The following is an 11,340-nucleotide window of genomic DNA, read 5'->3' as shown; positions in this document are numbered from 1 at the left end:
ATTTATTTCAAATTTAATATAAAGAAAACACTTTGCCTAGTTAATGGTAGTACCACTTCAATAATAGACTGACACATCTATGCAAGAAATACATTTATGTTTCTTTTCAAATGGTATAGGACTTGGAGGCAGCTCTAAGGTTATCTAGACTTTAGGGAGTACGTAAAATGCAAAAAGACATTCTTTTAGGGCTGTTTGGTTTTGGTTGTTTTCCCTTAAAGTTGGACCTTGCAAAAAGGATTTGAAGGGAAGCAATCAGAGATGTGAGCCAGAGTAACAGGGAGGGGGAAAAACCATGGTCAGGGAAGGACAAGAGGTTGGTGGGGGATGCGCTAAGGAGGAGGTCATTACCTTGAGATGCTGGGTTCAATCCCACTGGGGAATTCTGGGCAATTATGGAGAGGACACGGAAGCTGAGAGCTGCTCCAAGGCACTGACCCCTCACACTGCTGGCTTACCTCTCTTCTGCAGCTGGCAGGCTGCTCCCAAGAGGAGAGGCTGTAGACACTGGCAGCAAGATGCCACTGTTGTGTGTGCAGAAGCGAGCACCAAGGAGGTTTGGGCAGGACCCAGGAGCTCCTGCTCTGTTACATGAATTTAGAGATCAGCCTACAGTCTAGGTTTCTGGAAGGAGTGACCCTACCTCCAGGTGAAGTCACTACCAAGCAAAACAGCATCAGACCAAAGTAGAAAAAAAAGACACAGACAGAACCCGAGGTTGGTATCATTTGGGTCCCCAGGCTCAGCTGTATTTAAAAATCGTTCTGTGGCATCCTGATTGCATTATGAGATCCATCTCTTTTTTCTTTTTCTCTGTTTTCTAAGATCAAGGGCTATTACATTGAGAAAAATTATACAATGCAATACGGTATGAGTAGAGAACAATGCTGGGATGAACTGTCCTCTGATGAGCTTTGTGGAATTGCATGTGAGAGAAGTTCACAGGATGAACGGCAAGCAGATTCCCCAAATCTTGCACTACACTTCTCTGCCAGGATTCCACTTTAGATTAGGCCACAGAAGAGCAGGCCGGGCTTATTTCTCAACTCATAAGATTTCGTATTGTCTCTCTAGTGTAAGAACTTAAAAGAATAAATAAAACCTGAAAATTATCATCAATATAGGGAAATGGAAAGAAACTGAACTTAAGGGTTAAACAACATAGATGATAGAAAGGAGAAAGGTAGGAGAAAAGGAAGGAGAGAAATCCTGCAGGTATATACATAGGATGGCTGAGATGGTTGTACTCATAATTTCCATTAGGTTTTTGAAAATAGTAGTTAATGTTTAGAATTTTTACCTTGACTAACTATGTGTGCTGGTATCTACTCTCTAAGCAGCTTCACTAGGACAGCAATGTGTAATACAAAAACTGTGCTTGAATACCTCTCATCTTGCTCTTCTAAATTGTACAGTTTCTAATCTTTCATCCATTATTACTATACTCCCTTTAAAATAAATTTTAAAACAAGTAAAAAAGGACAAGAAAAAAATCAAGATTTCTTGAAAGCATCAATATTCAGTTAGTTGTCCAATCTTACATAACTACATCTGTCAACCTGAGCAACAGATTTGATGTTAAAAATAGATAATATAGCAACCATTACTAATTAGTTATTAATGTTTTAAAAATCTGTAATATACATAATGTTTTATGCTACCCTGTTTCTGTCTTTGTTTTGGCTATTTGCTTTTGCTTTTTTTTACTGTTCAAAATAAAATAATAAAAAATGTTTCTTTAAAAAGGAATTTGTCTAAAACAAACAAGTCAGTTGAAGTGAAGACCACACTCTTCTTCATCTATTTAATATTAATCCATTACTTAAAAACAAAAATAATGTTGCCAATGCTACTATAACTAACTTTCTGTAAGACAGTTAAAGAGTGACCTCTGAATCCAGCAGCCTGAAGCCATCCATGAAACCACCCTGTTTCCAGGTGAATATAACATCTACACTTAGAAAGCAGAAGCAAAACCCACAGCTGGTTGCTCTTTAACCACGGAAGAAGCAGACAGGAATAAGTGCACCAAAGACCTGCACAGACAACCATAACAGCTCCTTCGGCTCTCTCGCTGATTTCAGTGACCACTATTTCTTTACCCCTGAGATCTATACCTCTACTTTGATATCAAGTCTGGTAAGTAAAATATTACCAGGATACTGAAAGACCCAAACAACCTGCACTCCCTGCTCTCGCCTAATCCATACCTGACATCCACTTTCCTAAACTTGCCCTAAATCACCCCAAACAAACAAAGATGTTGTGTGATGTGCCCTCCAGCCTCCCCAGTCTGTGCTGCTTTGTACCCCTTAGGGATCCCAAGGTATGTGTCCTCCTGCTGTATGCTAAGTAACCCTAGCCAGAGTTACCACAGACGTCTTTCTGGTGGTCAGTAGCTGGTAGATGATGACAGAGAAAAACTGGCCAAAAGGGAAATGGTGCCACATGCCTGTAAACCTCAACTGCTGTGAAGGCTTAGGCAGGAGATCTGGATGTTTAAGAACATCCTGGGAAATTTAGGAAGACAATTTTTTTTTTAAATAAATCATAAAATCCCTGGGGATGCCGCTCAGTGGTTGTAGCATATAGAAGACCATGAGTTCAATTTCTAGCATTGCAAAAGAACGAACTCTCCTTAACATAAAACAAAACAAAATAAATATTGTTCAGGATATACTTCACACATGCCTATTTGCTTGTTAAAATATAATTGAGTTGGTGGGTGAAGTTACACATGAATTCAGTTTAATTTTTGTGTGTGTGTGTGTGTGTGTGTGTGTGTGTGTGGTACCAGGAATTGAACTCAGGACCTTATGCTTGCCAGGCAAGCACTTATTCCACTGAGCTATCGCCGCAGCCCTTCAGTTTAAGTTTTATATGCAGTAAGAGAAATCAGGACTGTAGATCCACTTGATTAGTTTTCTCTGGTTATTAGTACTCATATTAGTGTAAATTTTGCCATAAGGAAAATTTTTCTCACTTTTATCGCACATTTGAATAAATGCGCTGATTTTTTCTTCATTTGAGGTAGGATATTATAATGTAGTCCAGCGTAGCCTTGAATTCAGTGGGTCGCCCAGGTTGGCCTTGAACTTGTGGCAGTCCTCACGTTGAGCCTTCTGAGAGCTGGGATCACTACCATGTCCAGATTTAAACTTCAATACTTTATAATGCAGGAGATAATTGTTAGTAGCACCAGTGTGATAAAAACCATAGAGGGCTTTTCTTTGGGACTTCCCCCTTCCCTGATTGCCATATTCTTCCAATTTCCCTAAACATCATGCTTTATTCATTTAGTTTTATTTTAATATTTGAAGCCAAAAGAGTTGGGGAATGCATGTCCAAGGACTCTTGTGTGTCTGGAGATACGTTGTAATCTGCGGGGAGTTCCATGATGAGCAAATAGCATTTGATTATTTCAAACAGATTACAGGTTAATAGGAGCAAAGAAGAGAGCTAAAATAAATGTGAATACTTTTATATACATTCAGTGAAATTTAAAACCCTTTGCTACTCTGGATTTTACAGAGCACACAAGCATTAGTGCTTGGTAAAATAATTATAAAATTGTAGCTTTCACGTTTTTCTCTTAGATGCCATTTTCATGAAATGAATAACACAATTATACATAATGAAAGGAGATAATTATTAAGCATTGTCAGGTGCTTTGTATGCCGAGTAAGGAGAACAAAAAGAGAAAAATCAGTGTTTTGACCATTATCCACAATTCTAGGGTATAATCATAGAAGATTATAGGGTATTTTATAATAGATTTCATCAGAAGTTACTGTTTGCAAAACTCTAGTTGAATATTTCCCTTTGCAGCCTTATAATAGGCTTCAAAAAAGAGATGGTATCTTTGGTTTCTTCACAGGGAAATCGAACATTCCATTACTTCTCTCGGTGTATAAGCTCGTAGGAAGAACTCTGTGTTCTAAGTCTCCCCCATCTCAGGCTTTATTTAAGAAGCTCCAATTCCTGCAGATGGAGTTTGTTCTGGTTCAGGCCTGGGAAGCAGCCATGCCAAATCAAATGTGGAAATTTGCAAAGTTGGTTGCCACACATTGATTTCTATGAAATGAGTCAACAAAACGTAAAGAAATGCATGCTATTTTTGGAGTAGAAATGTGCTTTCCATAATCCCCTTGGCAAAGTTTTTAGAAACTGCATTTGTAGTTCCAAGCTATTACTTGTGAAATTTTCCTTTAATCACCTTTTAATAGAATCGGCATTATTGCCTAATACAACTAGGCATAGCTACTTCCATGTATCTGTCAAATATGTAGTAGGAGATCGGGACCCTTACAAACATATTTCTCACAAAAAGTAATTTTCATTTTCTTTCAAGATGACAGTATAGTTATTAGACTCCCTCTCTAAGATGCCTACAAGCAAATTTAATTAGTCAGTTAAATGAAACTGTCAAGAATTTAAAAAACATTTTTGTAGTAAATTATAGCCCTAGGTATTTCTTAATTTGCTTTGTATAACTGCAACTGGAAAGTATGTTCGTAATATTCTATTTGTTCAGCATGGATGAAGGTCACTTCACATTTACTTTCATCTTCAAATTGTCTGGTCATTTCACAGCTGTTTGAATTTTAATAAGAAGGAAAGGAAACAAGAAGGAAAATAATAACATTTGGCATCTATAAGGTTTATAGTGATTCTGGTCTTGGAAACTATAGAAAGAGCTGATGTTTTTGTTTCAAGTCATAAGTTATGGAAATTAATTCTACAGACAAATTTAATAGGTGTAAATTATGGTAATTATAGTCATGGCAACCAGATATCTTTGTGCATTACAGCCCAGTTCCTGCACGGAGCTCGCAAACGAGGTCACAATAACATAACCTTTGACCCAATAATTTTTTTTTCCAGAACCAGGGATTGAGTTCAGCCAATAAGTGTTTTTATGGAGCATATGTAGTGTTATCGAAGACTGCCACTCTATTAAGGAATGACATTATTCCTCCACAGAAAGAAGTACTGAAGAAAGAAAAAAAAAAAAAAGGATCTAGGAGTGTGGCAGGCAACTGCACATGCAGCCATAGAGACTTCTTCATTCACATGTCTTTGTCACATAGCCGTTATGTTTGTTTCACCTTTTTAAAAGCACAGTTACAAGCTTGAAAATCCTCCATTATCTCCTTTGAAGTTTTATGCTAACAAATATGGAATTCACATGAGTGTCTTTCAGTTAGGTGCTTTGCTCTGACATCAGATCTCTTTGTGCCTTTTATCAACCTCTTTCAATTAAAGCTCCTAATTAAAGAATATGGAAGGGAAGGTTCTGTGAGAAAATAGTAACTACACAAAAGCTCAGCAATACAGATTAATTACTCCCAAAGAAAAAGCAATAGTTGTAAAGGAAACAATTGCATAAACATCTCAGTTCTAGCGGTAATACTGTATGTTTTGCAGCAATAGATAAATAACATAAATAAGACATCAGGATAAAATAGAATTTAAATAATAATCTTTGACATCATTTTTATTTAAAGTTGGCTGCAGCTAAGCTACAAAACTACATTCCTTATAGAGCACTGAGATGGTGGGACTAGTATTTACTCCTGAAAAGTTTATGGAATTTATTGAAATTTTAGGACTCAGCAAAACAAGTGGTTTTTATATTTTCTGAATAGTATTGCAATCTTGTAATAACAAGCATTTACCAATAAGAAAAATCTAATTATAAAAAAATTTAAAATTCAGAAAGGCAAAAATGAAAATAAAGACCTCTAGTTTTAGATGTGTAAGAATTGGCCACCACCACTTGTTTTATAAATCTGACACCAACCCTCACTTATCTGTTGTCCTTATGATTCCAAGCTTTCTTTATAAAATATATATGCTAATCCTTTCAAAGCTGCTGTGAGGGTCAAGTCAAAGGAACAGTGAAAGCACAGCCACTTTGTGGGATCTGCAGCCTTGTCCTAATGCCTACAAGACCTATTTCATGTTTATGGTTTTTGGAGGCTGTTTGAATACAGGGTTATGATGACCTAAAGGCAGTCACAGAGCTTAGCGATAGGCGAGATATCGGGGTAAATAGACATCCTCACAAGCTTATTATCTACGCGCTCCCATGTGGTTCTGGAATGTCACCCAAATGCCCATGTGTTAACGAGCTTAATCCAAAGCCCCTGTGATTTCGGAGAACTGGGGAAAGCTTTAAGAGCTAGTGCTCAGGGCAAGGGGTTGAGTCACTGGGAGAAGCCTCGAGGGGGATTACAGAACCCAGCTTTCTTCTTTTCTTTTCCTCATACGTGGTCAGAGGTGAGCTTCCTCCTCCATGTGCTCCCACCAGGCGAGCTTGCTCCATAACAGACCCTACCGCAATGGGCTGTGAATTAAAAAGACAACAACATGTAATGTATTAATTATTGAAACTGTCCTATTAATCGGTTTTGAAACTGTTTCATTGCTATTTGTTTCTCAATAAAATTAATAAAAAAGCAGAGCAAACAATAACTGATTGTTCCTAGTATATATAAAGGTAATGTCTAATGCATAGTAAATATTTAAACTGAAAAAAAAGCAATGGGGCCAAGTCGTGATGGGCTGATATCTCTATGTATAGGCCCTCTCTCCTCATTAAGTGCTGTCCTAACGAAATGGACAGACACACAAGGTTAAGAGATGATCAGAGTGAAATTCTAGAATTTGGGAAACAAGATGAAGACACTGATGCCTCTTTGAATGTGCTCTAGGACTTGAGACATCTCACTGTCTTGGATGGAATCTGGACAGAGAAGTAGTTGGTTCCTGTCCTGTGGATCAAACTCAGGACTTCGTGCTTGCCAGGCAGGTGCTTATGCTGCTGAGCTATCTCCCTGGCCCCAACAGCTAACCTTTGTTAAACACCAACAGCTGAGTGATATTTTATAATCAATGGATGCATTATATTTAATCTTTGTAACTTTAAGGGATGGACCCTTCAGTTTCTGGGGAAATGGGAGCATAGAGAGGAAAAGAAGCTATCAGAAGTCTTTCTGTTTTGTAAGAGAATGATCAGGAAAACAAATTCAAAAAGTCTCCAACAAAGTTTTGTTCCTTGATCCTTAGCCAAATTATTCATCTTACAAGACAGTATCAATCATATATACCTTTTTGAAGTACATTTTTAAAATTTATTTTCTTGCTTTTGTTTATTATTCTTAAGGGTTAACGAGTTTTATTTAAATGTATAAGTGCTTTTCTCTGAGAATGGAAAGTCAGGCAACAATCTTGCACTCAGGTTGGTTGTAGAATAATAAAAAAAAAGAAAGTATGCCTCAAAATTGTTTCTGGTGTTCAACACACTTGAATGATGAATGGCTATTGAAATGAAACAAATCATGGCAAACGCAGTATGGTTAGTACGTTTTTATTGAATTAGTAGAGTCTATGGTAATTTTGCCTCAGATAGAATCAAACGGGGCGGGGGGAGTGAATCTGCAGACAGAACTATCTGCGCAAATTAATCTTCATCCCAAATTTTTAGAGCTAGTAGCCCATAATTGTAGTGGGTTGTCCATAGGGCTGGCAATGTCAGAAGCTGTTGACTTGAAATTTTACAGTTCAACATATTAATGTGGTTTTACTTTTTATACTTTGTTTTTATACTTTTCTGCTGGATGGTTAAGGCCAAGATGAAGCAAGAACTACATAACAAGAAATGTAACTTTTGTATCTGACAAGGTCAGTCAAATCCCCTCAGGATTTATCCTGAAACCCTGTACCGCAGTTTATAGATCCTTTGTCAGTGTCAGCCATGTGGATGAGTTCTGATTTCACACACTTACAATATTTAAATAGCAATAGAATACCCATCTCTGACAAGACTGCACAAAAAAAGGGGATATAAATGAAGGACCATTTTGCATCTGTATACACAAAATTGGTAGGATAGACATACAGCTACTTTCTCTTAATTCAACGAGAAGAAAGATTTGTACTAACAGTGTTTGGACATGATATCATGTCTGTGTCTTGTATTATGAATAACTACTATGAAGACAAAAAATATGCAATGTATTAATTATTGTAACTGTCCTACTAATCTGTTTTGAAACTGCCTCATTGCTATTTGTTTCTCAAAAAAATTAATGAAAATATAAAAGAAATTTCAGGGCTAGTATCTGACCCTTTAAAAAATTTTAGCAATGTCCATCATATATTCTGTTAGGAAAATAGTCTGTTAAATTGAGGTTACTCAGTAGATTCCAGCATTTCCTTGCTTATCACAGCATTCTGGCATTTTGAGAAATGTGTTGCATTTTTAAGTTATTTTATTTCTTTTTTTCAAGTTATTTTTAGATAGATGTGAAACGTCTCTGAACCGACACTCATATCCAAAACTTACGGAGCTTAGCACACAGCCTGGCTAGCAGCGGCAAAGAGATGTGCACTGCTGGTGTGATTCCCAACGAGCCCCAGAGGAGCAAATGTTAGGTGCTGCAAAGCTCCAGTGGTTACAACCCTTGGGATTGCAACAGTGCACAACACAAGGTATCCTCATGTTGTTTACTGCATGGAGCTGTATTTTCAAATCTGTAGCCATTTACTTCACAAGGATAGTGATTTCAATTTAATTTATTTAAAATTATATACAATTTTAAATTTAGTTATCTCACACAAGTCATATAGCAAGTGGTTAAGGATACATGTGTCTAGTAGCCACTACATGAGATGGTGATCTTTAGAAAAAGGACCATCATCTCAGAATATTCTACTGGAAAATGGATGCTCTGGAGGATGCATTTCCCTGGTTTTCCAGAGCAACTTTCTAAAATGAGGATTCTTAGAGATTATTGGGTTAAGGATCCATTTTCATGTTATAAAATTTTGAAGAAAATATTGTAATTGTTCTAAAATGAGTTGCTTGGTCAGGACCCTGGTGGTGACAAAAATATTTTATCAGGCACATAGGGTTATTTTCCCGTAGGTTTAGTTTTATTCAAAGGGAAAATTTGATCATACCTAAACCATACAAAAACAGCAGAATGATTCCTTCTAGCTGTGGATCCAGTAGGGTTGAAAGAAAATAGACTCTAACCCAACAAATGAAAAGGCTGAAAATCAGGGATGCAGATGGACCATTTTTCCTAACTGCAACACCAACACGAACAAGATGAGAGGTAGCATCAGGAAGAAATGTGTTGCACCCCAGCTTTTCTTTGCAGCAGTAGAAACCTGCTGTCTCTGTCAGCCAAGACACGAGCACACAAGTCTTTTTTCAAGTTATTTTTACATAGATGTGGAACGTCTCATATCCAAAGCTTACAGAGCTTAGCACACAGCCTGGCTAGCAGCGGCAAAGAAATGTGCACTGCTGGTGTGATTCCCAATGAGCCCCAGAGGAGCAAATGTTAGGTGCTGCAAAGCTCCAGTGGTTACAACCCCTGGGATTGCAACAGTGCACAACACATGCTTCTCCAAAGCATGTCAGGTTTCTCCAGAACAAGAATGTCTTCAGAGGTGTGCATGAAACCTCTACCAACAGAATGAATTTTAACACTAAGTATTTTGCTGGAACTATTGACATGTAGACAGTAGACATGAAGCATTACGAGACTGGAGCTTCTACAAGCCAAAACATGAAGAGGCAGCCTAAGAATACAGAGAAGAAGTGAGTGAGACTTGTATCTGGATTCAAAATTTAACCATATTTCAAGCCAATATTCCTCATATTTTTGATCTCTTTTTGAAACACATATTAGTAACACTTGAAAATGTCTTGAGTACTAAAAAATCTTAAGCATGGATATGTATTACATTTATTCCCAAGTAAATGGCCTTAGAAGTTTTTTACACTTTATAATTTTGACTTCTTCTATAGTTAAGATTAATTGTTCCAACTTGTTTGGCTTGGGAATTCCCCAGGGAATTAGTAAAGCAAACAGCTGAGTGTGCCTTCGTGGATCACAGAGCATTGAGTTAGGTGCCATTCAGTGTCTGCAGAGTCTTCCTTCTGGCTCTGCTTTCTTGGCCTGCTTTCAGCTCATGGACTAAGCATCTCTGCTCCATCATATCCTTTGGATCTGAGATCAGCTGGACAGAGACCATCTGACCATGGGCTGGAGCATCTAAAAGCACAAGTGAGGCTAAGCCTCTCCTGTGAGCTGTGGGTGTAGGGTACTGAATCTTAGTGACAAGAAAGCTGATTAATACAACTACTGAAGAATACCCGATGGAATATAAGATACATACCTCCCCTTTAGCTTCTTGGGAGTGTTGGTCTCAGTGCCTATCAATGAGCATAAAAATTATCTGAAAGCTAGGCATGGTAGGGCATACCTCTAATCACCGTGCTTAGGAGGCTGAGACCAAAGATCAAGCCCAGCCCAGACTACAATATGAGTACAATGCCAACCTGAACTATGTTGGGAGGTCCTGTCTCAAAAAAACCAAAAAAAACTCCTAACAAACAAACCAAAACGTTTTTTTTTTTATTCTTGTGATTTTCTTTAATATAACACCTACATTTTGCATCTGTTCCTTTGATAATTAATATTACAGAGTCTTAATAAATTCAAACTTAAACTTATATCAGAAAATGTTTAAGTGTGTTCATTTTAGCATCATTAATTATCATCTCAAGAAAATGTGGCTTTGAAAATTTTAAATGGCTTTTTACTTCTAAAGTGGCTTTGTTGATATTTATATTTTTCCTAATTGACTTAAGATAAATTAGTTTCCTCATTCTTGTTATAGACATTTGTTAACTTTGATGTAAATTATTCAATTAATATGAGAACTTTAGGGATCAATATTTCAATATTGTTCATGAGTTGACTCCAGAAACTTCAAGCCACATTTTCATATGACAGAATCAGTAGTCCTTTTGTTACAGAGATTATCTATTGAGTCTATTAGGAACATAATGTAATTTGTCCCTAGAGAATCTTGTAAAAACATACTTTTTCTCTTGCCATTTGTGTTTTATTTCCATATATGGTAAAACCTTGCTGTCCATAAAAATTTCGACACTGTACTTACTCTTGCCATTTTTGCTGATTTTTTTTTTCTTGAAGCAGGGATTAAACTCAGGACCTTGCGCTTGCCAGGGAAGTGCTTATTCTACTGAGCCATCTCCCCGGCCACCTCTTGCCAGTTTTAAATACACTAGGAACTCAGCATCAACTGCCACAGGAATGTTGCTAGCAGCTATCCCAGTTTGCTTAATTAGTTTATAATGCAGGGAATACATATTATTATTCTACAGTTTTTTGCAAACTCCATCTCACAACTCAACAATTACCTATTCTCCCACACAAAGGTAGCAATTAATATGAAATAAATTCAATGGTGGCTATTTGCATTAAAGTCAGGATTTACACATACAAATAAAAT

The 11,340-nt window shown here is 37.2% G+C and overlaps 1 pseudogene; it reads left to right on the top strand.

The window, feature by feature from the left end:
- LOC101570935 overlaps positions 1 to 6,155 on the top strand; it is an 11,308-nt pseudogene extending 5,153 nt beyond the window's left edge.
- Positions 6,156 to 11,340: the final 5,185 nt, after the last annotated feature.

This window comes from Octodon degus, unplaced genomic scaffold (assembly GCF_000260255.1).
Source record: "Octodon degus isolate 3935 unplaced genomic scaffold, OctDeg1.0 scaffold00044, whole genome shotgun sequence".
Taxonomy (NCBI): domain Eukaryota; kingdom Metazoa; phylum Chordata; class Mammalia; order Rodentia; family Octodontidae; genus Octodon; species Octodon degus.
Note: the sequence above shows the minus strand (reverse complement) of the source record. Positions and strands in the feature narration are given on the sequence as shown.